We start from the raw sequence: 13,425 nt of genomic DNA on the forward strand, positions 1-13,425 counted from the left end.
TACTGATGTGATTCGCAAAGTCCATAGATGGAAAGAGCATGACCTTCATTAATCTCTGACTTGCACAGGGATTTCCTTCCCAGTAATTTCCCTAATGACTTCAGAAGTCTGAGAAAAGATTTTAAGTATCTCTTGAAAAAATCCTTCTTTTGTTAGAATCATAATTTGAGGTGGAAGGTATCTCTGGAGGTCATTTGGTTGAATCTTGCATGCAAAGTAGGACCAACTTCAAACTTAGAAGTTATTATAACCTCCCTAATTTGGCTGTGCAATTATATTGCGTGATAGGCATTTATCTGGTCTTCTGTAAAGCCTTTGACATGGTGCCCTACAATAACATTCTCTTTAAGTAGGAGAAATGGATTCAATGGATGGACTGTTAGGTGGATAAAAAATTGGTTAGATGGTAACATCCAGAGGGTGTTGATCGATGGCTCTGAGTCTTGATGGATATCAATGACAAGGGATGTCCCTCAAGGATCTGTAATGGGACCAGCACTATTTAATATCTTTATTAATAACACAGGCAAAGGCATGAAGCTCACCCTCAGCAAATTTGCAGCTGGCAGCAAGCTGGGCGGTGCAATTGACACATCTGAAGGATGGGATGCCACCCAGAGGGAACATGTTTGAGAAGTGGCCCATGGGAACCTTATGAGGTTTAACAAGACCAAGTGCAAAGTGCTGCACTTGAGTTGGGGCAACCCCTGGTATCAGTCCAGGTGGGGGATGAACAGATGGAGAGCAGCCCTGCCCAGAAGGACTTGTGGGTGCTGGTGGATGGGAGGCTGGACATGAGCTGGCAATGTGCACTCCCAGGCCAGAAAGCCAGATGTGTCCTGGGCCGCATCCAAAGCCCTGTGATTCTGCCCCTCTACTTTGCTCTGGCGACACCCCTCCTGCAGTGCTGTGTCAGCTCTGGGGTCCCCAGCACAGAAAGGCCATGAACCTGTTGGACCAAATCTAGGGGAGGCCACCAAAATGATTAGCAGGATTGAGCACCTCTCCTGTGAGAAAAAGCTGAGAAATTTGGTTTTGTTCAGCATGGAAAAAAATAAAAGGCTTTGGGGTGACCTAATTGCAGCCTTCCAGTACCCGAAGGGAGCCTACAAAGAAAATGGAGAGAGACTTTTTGCAAAGACATGTAGTGAAAGAACAAGGGGGAATGAGTTTAAACTGAAGGAGAGTAGATCTAGATTAGAAATGAGAAAGTTCTCTACTGTGAGGGTGGTGAGCCCAGAGAAGTTGTGGATGCCCCATCCCTGAAAGTGTTCAAGGCCAGGTTGGATGGAGCACTGAGCAACCTGGCCTAGTGGAAAGAGGCCCTGCTCACAGTCTGGGGCTTTGAACTAGGTGATCTTTAAGGTTCCTTCCAACCCAAACCATTCTATGATTCTACACAGAAGAGATCTCGCTTATCTCTGTTTTCAACTCCATCATCCATCAGGCTGGCCTGAAATGTGAGGAAATAATAGTATATAGGCATGCAAGCCTGCACAGCTTGTAGGCAACCTAAAAACAGATGGAGCAGTTCTAATGTCTGAAGTCCCCAAAATCTGTCATAAACATACAGAAGTCTAGCACAAGGAGGACAGCGTAAAGGAAGCAACCCCTATAGGCTGTAAACAGGCACGTGTAACACAAGCTATACCCATGTGCATTGCTGGTTTAACAACTGGTGATTCGAGGAACATATTCATTCCCTAACTCAGAAGCCACTGACGATTGATGTCTAATGCTAAAATCACCCATTGCCTGTGTAACACAGGAAGAAGCTACAGAACAGGTTTTATCCCCCAAGAACCCACATTCAGGTGTGGTTGAACAACTTAGTCATGCAGCTCAGAGGGACTCACTAAAATGGATGAGCACTGAACATGAAGGCTCTGCTGTCACTGCCTGGCTTCTTAGATCTCCATGTCAGAATGCCCACAAAGAATCACATTTTCATATCTTTGAGAATACTGTCCTTGAGACACAGCAAGTGCTTAGTCATTGTTTGCCTTTTCTCATAGCAAGAGATTCCAAGAGAAACCTCAGGGCCATTGCAATGCAAGTTTGTAGGTTTTCTTTCCCACTTAACACTAAAAATTAAGGAAAGATATCTGGAAGGAGAATGCTAAATGTTTGGCACCACACAGCAACATTCTCTGCAGGTCACTGAGCACCAGGTGCACATAGTCCTCCTCTGGGTATACAAAGAGCTGGACATGCCATCAGCTAGTAATGCAGAGGATCAGCTCTGAGTCTTCCTTCTGCTGCTCAGAACAGCACTGCAAAGGCAACCAAACAATCATATATCCTCAGCCTCACCCTAAACAGGAGAATTCTCCAAACCATTTGCCTTATTGTTTGACTCCAAGTTTACCTCTGAGCATTGACCAACACAGGAGCATCCCAGGTGACTCTCTGACTCAGAATCACTCTTATAATCTGGTTTCTCTGACACTTGTTGCTCCAGAAAACCTTCTGTTGCTACCAGTAGTAAATTATCTGTGTTGCTACACACCCTCCAGGAAACTATTCAGACCTGTGAATAAATGGGTGGGACCACATTTCTTTTCATTGCTCCCCTTCTACGCTATGAGAGTATTTGGGCAAACAGGTTCACTTTGCATGACATAACTCAGCCTGAATTGTTCCCTCTCTGGGAATTGATATTCCTCAAAACTAGGCAGTATTACACTTTCTAGGATCTACTGTAATAAACTCATTAAGCTAAACACTTTGGTTTTAGAAGCATTAATGGGTAATGATAAAGAATTAATAACTAATTCGAGAAAAAGCTTCTTGAGGAAAAAGAATGCCTTTTAGAAGTTCAAGCCCAAGGCTGCTGGCCTCGTTCACAGCAGATGTCTTCCTACCACTCATGTAGAAGTGGCATGGTAATATCCCTGTGGGTAGGCACAGTCACTTCTTCGCACTTCATCTTTACTTCTGCCGCCAAAACACACTTACTAGACTGGAGGCCCATAGTCTGAAACCCTCTGGCCATATTGAGACTACTGCTGACAAAATTTAGAGGTGTCCTTAATGCTACATCCATCACAGTTAGGCCATTTTCCTGTTCTTTAGGAGGAAACTCAGAGCTGGGGGAAGGTGAAAGTTGAGCAATAGTTTACTGCAGGATCAAGCTCTGCCTTAGATTAGACCAGCTGCTCTCCAAGACATTCAAAATCAGGAAATACATGTCTAAACTTAAACTTTTGGATTTTTCAGGTGACTATGAGTTATGAGTAATCCTGGACCATGCTCCATGTACAGAAAAGAATGACTATTGCAGCCTCTGGCTGCATGGCTGACTGAGGAAATGAGTGAAGAACTTGTCCTGGGTTTCTACAATGGAAAGACTAGGACTGCCCAGTTCTTCCATCCTCATCCTCTACTACCACACTAACTTCATAATTTCTTACACAGAAAAATATAAAGAAACCAAATCCTTTTACCCACTATGTATTATTGGAACATGGGGCAGAGCTACATCAGCTGAAACAAGCAGACTTGGGACGGCAGTTCCTTTGCTAACTAGAGAAGAGGGGCAGCAGAGGAGCACAGCAGATGTCCAATATTCGAACCAGCCAGACATAAGTGTGAGCAGGTGCTTGTGCAGTCCATTCCTGCAGCACTAGCTCCACTTAATAAATTCTGCCAAGAAGATCAACTCATAGGCCAGGCCAAATAAAAAAGCCTATACCACAGAGGAAACCCGGCAGGTAGGTGCCTGCCCCATGCCTTGTGGACACAGGCTTGAGCCTTAACTAACTGAAATATTATAGCCATGTTTTGCAGAAAAAAAATGCTTGCTATAATTAAGAATTTGGGCTACATCAAAGGTTTCCACTGCTAGCCAATGGAAATTCACTGTGGTGGGTAAAGTATCTTAGGCTTATACCAATGGAAATTCACTGTGGTGAGTAAAGTATCTTAGGCTTATACATTACTGGATGGAGCCAGGAACATAGGAAATGGTGTCTGACTATTCACTATTTATGGTCTGTTAATGTGTGACACCTAAACCATTTTACCCAATCCCAGTATAACTTTTTCACATGTTTTTCTTTCCATTATTCCCAAGCCAAATGTTCTTGTTTCAATTTATGCTTGCTGTTTCTTGTTCTCCTACCACTTAACTTACCACTGTGAAGAGCCTGGCTTTGTCTCCTTGAGGATACCCTCATAGATGCTGGCAGGCTGCTCTTAGGTTCACCTGAAGCCACCTCTTCTCCAGGCTGAATAAATCCAGTTCCTTTAGCTCCACCTAATGTGGCTCTGATTCCAGTCATTCCAGGGAGTCTCAGCTAAACTTGGCTCCAATTTCTCCGTATTTACTGGAGGGACTCAAAACAACACAGTGCCTAGATGTGGCCTGACAGGTGCTGAGCAGGAGCATATTCCCTTCCCACAAGCTCCTGGCTATGCTCTCTCCAGCACAATCAGGATGCCATTACCTTCTTTGCTGCCAGGGCATACTCCTGATGCACAGGCCATGTCCTGTCTTGCCAGGACTCCCCAGAGCCCTTGCAGTAAAGCCAGTCACCCCCAGCATGTATTGTTCCAAGGGCTCAGCATTACCAGATGACAGGAACTTTGCATTTGTCCTTGCTGAATTTCACAAGGTTCCTCTTGGCCCATTCCTCCAGCCTGCCTAGGTTCTTCTGTATGGTAGTACTGCCCACAGCATATTCACTGTTCTCTCCAATTTGGTGTCATCAGCAAACCTGAGGAAAGGGGATTTCATCTCGTCCTTGAAGTACCTGGTAAAGATGTTTTGCAGGACTGTTCCAGTGTCTAGATCCCTGTGGCACTCTACTAGGTAAACAGGAAAATGTTGTCTGGGTAGAGAACAACTCATTTAACTATTCTCTTCTGAGCCAAATCAATGAAATTTTAGCCATACAGACTATAACATCCATCCCAACTGAGATAAGAATGTTGTTGGAGACAATGTCAAAATCTTGCTAAATTTGAGGTAAATGATAGCCACTTCTCTCCCCTCATCCACAAATCCAGTCATAGAAGCATAAATACAATCAAGCAGTCAGACATGATTTACATTTGGTAGATCCATGCTGATTGTCTCTAATCACCTTCTCCTTCATATGCCCAGAAATGTGCTCCAAGAGGACCCACTCCTTTTAAGTTCCACAGGGACCAAAGCAATGCTGATCAGTTTATAGTTCCCCAGATTGTCTTTGGCCTTCCTGAAGAAACAGTGAACATTTACCAATTTCCAGTTATTAAGAACCTTCCATGATCTCCATAACCCCTCTGATGCAACAGAGTGGCCCTGCAGAGATATTTAATTTTTTTTTTTTTTTTTTTTTTTTTTTTTTTTTTTTTTGTCACCTTGGATGTGGCCTGTCTGCTCCCACAATGTTTTCTGGTCAAGCTCCCTCAAGTAATCCCCAGCTAAATACTCATTACTGCTCGTAGCTCTCTTTGGACCCTTTCCCTAAGCATATAGGCCCTTTCCCTAAGATTCATGGGATAGTGGGTGGTAGAGACAGCAAATAAACCTTAGAATGCCTCCCTTTTATCAATGTCTGCTGTCACTATGCCTCCATTCAGCAATGATTCCACATGTTCCTTCCTCAGCCTTTTTATACTAACAAAGCATTGGAAGCTCTTCTTGTTGTGCTTCCCATGTAAGTCTCAACTGCATTTAGGTTTTGTATCTCCCAAGGGTACTACAAACTCAGGTAATACTTCTAATTATTCCATTGTAGCCTGTCCCTGCTTCTATCTCCTCCATACTACCCTTTTCCTGTTGGAGCTCCACCAAGCTCCCTGTTCAGCCACACCAATCTCCTGACAATGCTACTTGTAGATGTGCAATGAAAACAATGCTGCCCAAGAAAGCAAGAATCCTTCACCATGCTTCCTGCTCTTGGACAACCAGGAAATTATGATCTTCTGTACTCTGAAGAGTGTCACTCAGTACAAGCATTATCATCCTGTTCTCCTGAGGCTCATAACATATATAAGGCATGGATATCTATGGCAAATATAATGTTTTAGAGACTAACTCTAATAAAAATGATCACAGAATCAATATATCTCATTAGAATACATTTTCCTCAAGCTTTTCAAACAGTCTCATGTGGGCATTCAGCTGATCAATTTCTTTCTTTCTTTCTACTTCTTTCACTGCTTTTAATAACTTAAAAAATATTAGCACCTAAGGCTAATTGCCACATTCTTGACCACAGTCACACAAATATATAGGCATCTTTATGTAGTTTAACATACAGTCTTAAAAAGTACATTGCAATTGTAGTTCAGCAGGCTAAAATGGTTACTGAGATGCAATTTGATACCACGTATGATGACAAAAATAGTAAGCGTGTCCCAGAGAGAGGGATTACATGGTTATTTGGAAAGCATTGCTCCAGATTGTCTTGATTTAATAGGTTTGCATTGGCACACAAGCCATAAATTGCTCTCTCTTTTTTCCCCCCATCTTTTCTTATTTATTTAAGTCTTGTGGAAATTACTCAACACAGGAATAAAAGAATGAATAAGATCAAAGTAGTAGCTTAATCTGTGTTTCTTTTATGCTTTTGTGGCAAGGGAGAACAGCAAATCGTAAAAGAATTTCTGCCTACCTGCTGTGTGCAGTGCACCCAGCTAAAGCTCCAGGCCCCACCCACTCCTGGCCTGGAAAGGTTGCTCCATGCAGATCTTTCAACATAGGGAGGAAATGTTTCAATTGATCTTTAGGTGGGTGGGACCAGGAACTCACATCACTCAATGTTGCAGACAGCAGCAGCAGCCTACTGACACACAGCAGCTGACTACACAGAGCTGTCTTGGCTCAGGTGTGTGTGTGAACATGAGCATTTTGAGTTGTGAATCCCTAAGGCCCTCAGTGCTGTACCTCAGCATCCTCAGTGCCAGATCTGTGCTTAGATCCCATGGAGGTCCTGTGCTTAATCAAGTGCAGACCTACAGATGCTGGGGGAGTCAAGGAACTGTAGCTCCTCATTGGTATGAGGCAGTATGTCTTAGATGCATCTTGAGAGACACAACCTCAAATGATGCAATTGCATGATATGTCTTCTTTTGTCACACTTTACTTATGTGTTTTGCAAAACAAACATAACTTTTTAAAAGTGGTCAGATGTCAATCATTACTTTGATTTTATTGATGTGGACATAGAGTCCTAAAAAGCATAAATAATATCTTTTTGAAAGCATATTTCAGTGATGAATACCTTGTTCATTTTTTTTCCTCTTACTAGATGCTGCAAAACTAGAAGCTTTGTTATCTTACTAACCTCTCAGCAGTAAATTTTCTAGAAAGAGATGCTCATTTTCCCAACTTTTCCAACTCCCCAACAGAAGTCTTCAGATCAGTTTCCCACAACATTCCTGGAGTGCATGGAACACTCTACTATGGGGAGGGTGGAAGGAGTCACAATGATGATCAGTCAGCCAGTAGAAGAATAAGTAAAACATTACAGAAAAAATGTGAATACAGAATTGGCAGATGCTTATCATGCAAGCTAATGGATTTATTTCCCACTGTGAGTTAATTTCTAGGTCTTGAAAAGGCTTTAAAGTTTGTCAGGAAATAATCTAATATGTTGTCAGTAAGTCCAACAAGAAATTTCAATTCAATAGCTCAGGAATGCCAGAGTTTCTGCAAGTCCATGTTTGCAGGAGAGAGAGAACTTTCTCGGGACCTGAAGAAGCAGAAACACATTTTCTGCAAAACCAAAAACAAAGCAGTCACAAGTGATTCCTATGATCTCTATCCAGATACCTACTAAAGTACAAACCCAAATTGTTCATGAAATGATGCTATTGCTTTCCTGTTAGTAGTAGAGGGTCTAGCCAGGTAACTGGAGATATACATAGACATTTCATCAGCTGAATCCCAGCCTGGTTTCTTTCACTGTGCACCAGAAACCCAAAAAGACTACATGTGAGGTTAAGTATTTCTTTTTGAGTATAGCTAGATGTAGAAATGTATGAACACATTAGTCCTGTACAACATATTACATCTTCAAAGTACTTCATAAAGGCTAACTACAAAGCAATTATACTATCCTATTAGTAAAGTAATGCACAGAATACTGACCTATTTATTCTTTTGCTATTATGTAAAATTAATGAGCTGTGTGTTTTTGACCACTGATTCATCCTTCTTCCAAATACCTGTGGATTAAAATTTAAGCTACTTAAATAGCTCCACAAAATTACTGGTAGGCAGAAAAAGGCAAGGCTATTCAAGTATTTGAAATGCAGTGCTACAGACTGTAAACACTCTGAAGGATATGTGAACATAAAGTCCATTTCCAAATCAAATTCCAGGGTAGAAAAATAATTTTGTTTAAAGGTGTAGGTAGTCTACTGTTTCAAGTTTGTTTAGTTTTATTTTTTAGTTACTGCCTTGTAAATAAATTACAAAACTTACCTGGTAGCCAATTTACCATCCTTTTCTCTCCTCTCATCCAGCATATCTGAGAAAAATGTGCAAGTCCACTGTCAGAAGTTATTTACTGTAGTGGATGAAAATACTCTCTACATAGGAGAAGCATGTGCATAAGTATGTCCATCCTGAAAGATGTCAGGAAACAAAGCACAAAGCCAGGCATCAATGAATACAAGAAATCATCAGTAACTGTGAATGAAACAAAATACTAATGTGGTTGTCACATTAAAAATCGTGGAGGGAAAGTGAGATAGTTTCCTAACTTATTTTTCCTAACTTATAGTCTAAACCACATCTTAGCAGAGTTTGACTCAACATGAGGATAGCACAAACCATCTCTCCTTCCTTGATGACTCGTAAGCTAAACCTGCCAGAGGAACCACAGATTGTTTTCTATCCAGAAATTGCATACATAACTGTGTGTAACACTTATTTCTTCATGGAGGACGTCAGGCCAACAGGAATGCAGCTTAACTAGTTTAGGATTTATGAACGAAAGAAAGAAAAGATAAAAAAACCCAAACCAATTTGCTCTCCTGTGAATCAAAACCTACTTGATCAAATACTTAAGCTTACAAAAACATTGTGAAAGAATCTGAGGCGAGGTTCAGCAGGAACTAAACAGCTGAGATAGGCCTGCAGAAATATATTCACAGTAATTCCCTGAAATAAAGATATTGTTCTCATGTTAATTTCTGATGTAGCTTCAAGACCTAATGGCTCAGAAAAAGCTACTGTTTCATACTTGCCATCAGTATCGGGACTGGTTTTAAGAGGATCTGAGCACATAAGCAGGCAGCATTTCTCAGTCTGACATGGGAAAATCAAGCATTAGAAGGAAGGTTCATGTTCTGTAAGGGGCATCCAGTTCCTGAAAATACCTGACTGTCCTATGGGAGTTTATCATTGCAAAGGGCGGGCAAACTCAAAAATCCAAAGTTCAAGGTTAGAGAACATGTATTTCTACTTACTCTAAGTAAAAAAGAAAAAAAACATGAACAAACAAAAAACCAAACAAACAAAAAACAAGAGAGACTAATGCTGATACATCATGAATCATTTATGTCAGTTGACACCCCTGGAGTCCTCCAGGACATAAAATGTTGTAAACTTCACTCAAGAAAATTACACTCCAGGTACCAATACCCCTAAAATCACCTATACATAAGAATGATAAAACAACTCTTTATGAACAATTTGAATTTTAAAATGAAATCAATATTCTTTCAGTACAAACAACTGTGATAATTTCATTTTTCCCTTTAATTAATATGGGAGCAGCAACAGAGTGTCTAAAGATATAGAAGCATGGCTCAGATGGTTTCTAGAAGCTGCATCAGCATTTCTTATCTAAAAGAAAAATCCCACTAATGGTTTTCCATTTATTATTTAAAAGAGTAAAAATTCCATGTACTGTATATTCCATAAAGAATCCAGAATATGGCAATGCATCTGATTCATAAATTTTGTGTTTATTTTTAAACTGTTCTGTTAGTACTGAAATTAATTAATTTTGTGAACACCAGAGGCACTTGGAGGCTTGGAGACAATTTTGAAATGATGCATAGTCAGTAAAAGGATTATAGCTCTGCCAGTGATACGGTAGCTGAAGAGCTCCCTCTCAGCTTTATAACTCCAGCAGTTACTCTAAGTAACAACAGATGTCATTAGAATAAGACCCTGCTGTTTTAAGCAAACTGAAACTAACTAAAAATATAGAAGTTACTTATGATTCCTTTAACGATCCCCATACTCAAATACAAAGAGCTCTTTACTATCCTACTAACAGTCATCAGGTGAGTCCTAATTATGTGTATACATTGTAACACTGATAAATCCTTTTTATTACAAATTAACTCAGAGTGCTTTGAAATCTATGGACTCGCTCCTTATGCAGTGGCATTTTAATGCTATTTCAAACCTCTACAGTGGTTTTTTATACAATCATATTTTAATGTCCCCATGCTTCTCCTTCCTGAATTTAGTCATCCCAAAATAAAGCCACCATTGTCCTTTGCCTAATTATCCTTCGCCTTCTATTGGAATTTTAGCCAGGATTTTGTTCAATAAACCAAAGTCCCCAAAAGGCAAACAAACTGCAACTGAGAAAAAAGGTGACTTCCTGAAAGCACTGATAGTTCATGAAAACAATGGATACCTACTGCTGCCCAATGAGAGATAAGATCAGAGGCCAACACATTATGAGCAAAGATTAGATTACTACATCAAGTCTTGAGTGCTGACAGAGTGAGAAGAGGCCCATGCTACCAGCAGTACCAATGGCACGGATCTGTGCTGCATCCTGCAGTGGCAGCATTTAGCACATCTTCCTTCAGCCCCTCTGCAACCAGCTGAACCGGTCCTCTTTTACACCATGAAGCTGGAGGGGGACAGAAAAAGTATTGCTGCTGTGCAGTCTATCTACTGCTTTCCCTGGGCAATTCTGTCATAAACAACCAGTGCTATTTACTCATCCCTTATCTACAACAATGTTATGCTCCCAGTCTGTGCCTCTGAGATGTACACACTCTCTTCTGAGGACAATCCACGCAAACCATTTTTCCTGCTGGCTCATCTAAGCCAAGAGCAGAACACTGACTTCTTCAGACATTTTCCCATTAGGCAACTTGGCTTTGCTCTGCCACGTCCCTCTCTATCCACCTCGCCTTCTGCACCATCTCAGGTCAGGATCCTCCTTAATGCTATGATGAGATTCTACATTTTAACTTTTTCTGCATCCTTACACATCTAAAAGGAATTTCTCAAAGTAATTTAAAGGAAAATTTGCCCTTGGCAGGTTATACTATATTGCTAGACAACAGCAGGACCAACAAGTCAAACAAATGAAGTGCTGGCAACCTTAGCAACAGGAAAACAATGTTATGAGAACAGGTCAAGAACCTCAGCGTGATGTCCCTAACACCAGTTTGCTGCACCAAGAAGGGTCCCTGGCTCCACATCAGCCTCCAGCTGTGTACTGCCTGTGTGAAGGGAGCCCCAAACACCCCTAATCAGCCAGCAAAGGATTCCCTGCTTTAAAGGGCACCCTGAGAGCCAAAGTAGCCAGGTCAATGCCTTTCACCCCACAGCTCTGGGCACAGAAGGCATTTCTGCATGGAGAGGCCATCTCCAAAGTACCACCATAGCTTGATGAGCCAGCCAGAAATCACTGCTGAGAGCAGCTCAGAGACTGCTTAAAGCTGCTCCAGGGACTGGTTTGGTAACCAGCCATCCCCGGCACTGGTGGACCAAACAGATGGCACATTTCCTTCACTTCCTCCCCTCAGCACACATCCCAAACTCAGTTTAAGTGGATGAAGTAAGAGATTTCAACAGTTGTTTTTCCCTTAGTATAATGATGCAAGAAGGGGCAGCATTCATTCACAAGCCTGGCCCTGCCTGTTAAAAATTAAAACTGCTGCACTGCCTCCCAAGAAACCTCAACAATGTGGTGGTATTTACACACTAATTCATAGTATGCATAGATCCAACCGTGATCCTGAAATTCTGTTACCACTGAGTAAATACACTACACAAATGATGCTAAAGGCTCTCCTTATCACTCATCTTACAGAAACCAGTTTTATGCCTATTTAGTTTTGCCGGCTAAAGGGGAATGACTCCAGAGTTTGTTACCAGCCTGAGATCAGAATCCTGCATGTAATTTCCAGAAGCATGTTAAATTAAATCATCCATAAACAAAATACCCGTTTTGGATGATCAGCTCCAGGCTTTCTATTTTTGACATGTAACTAACTATAGGAGTAGGAGAGTTTGTGTTCCATCTTAAGAAAGAGCAGCTTTGCAAATCTAAAAGAAACACAGATGACTTTTGGGGACAACTTTCTCCAGAACAAGAAAGAAACTGGAAGAAAGAAGCAGATCCTAATACTGTCAGGAAAACCTTGTTCAGCTCCACTCTGGCTTGGGGAAATCTGCTTGTGCATAAACAGAGCCACAGGAGAACAGGGCTACTCTCATTTATTTAGTTTGTATTTTCAATCTCTTTGACCACTTTGGCAGACAACTCTTGTGCACACTGTAACATAGGACATGAGATTATATCTCTTCCTGAAATGCTCCTTATAACATATTCAGATAAGGTGTTACTTTACTTTTACCTGTTATTCTAGTATCCTTACTAATATTCAGCTCTTCTAGAAGTATCATGCCATACATCACAAAAGGTGAAAAGGTAGTCTGAATCTTGCTGCACACTGTGTTAGTAATTTTCATATGCAGTATGATGTATACATTTTTCAAAATGCTAATTTATCTTTTATTTTAGCTGACTACAGATTTTTGCAACTTACTGCATTTCTTAATGTTTGGTCACCTGGGGGAGAGGAATTACAGCATTCCAAAAAATATACTTTAATTTCCCTATATAATATACAAACCACTATATGTGGAATTAAATCATCAACTATTTTTCATAATCTGAAATTGATAGCAACTGGCTTATTAGTTCTGTGACAATGCCTTCTTTACATTAGACTGCCATAAACATAAGAACACAAAGGGGAAAGAGCTTTCTACAGCCATTTAAGAGCGGTTTTTAGTCCTTGTGGTTGTATAGACAGACTTTCCTACACATAGTGAATCAATATACTTCTGTCTACTTGTTGACTCTGGTGGATTGGAAGCTGCATCATTGGTTTACCTTGTAGCATGCCAAACAGTTACACAAAAAATGCTATTAAAAAGCAGTTCAACACAAACATGTGCTTTTGCGTGGAAACTTAAAAATGCAATCCTGACACTAATCTCTTAAAAAAATCTAGTTCTTTAAAGATTCAAACAGTACACAGGTCAGTATAAAAGCAATCCTACTACTTTAATTTAAATTATTAGGATTTAGGAAAAAGCACAGCCAAAAGTCTATTCAGCGTATCTATACCTAGTTATCAAAGTGAAATTTGGACTTTTTTGTTAAAACTGACTAAATTTCAAGAAAGTAAATGTTATAAGGAATGTGCGTAAAAAGA

Source organism: Sylvia atricapilla, chromosome 1, assembly GCF_009819655.1.
Source record: "Sylvia atricapilla isolate bSylAtr1 chromosome 1, bSylAtr1.pri, whole genome shotgun sequence".
In the NCBI taxonomy this organism is placed as follows: Eukaryota; Metazoa; Chordata; class Aves; order Passeriformes; family Sylviidae; genus Sylvia; species Sylvia atricapilla.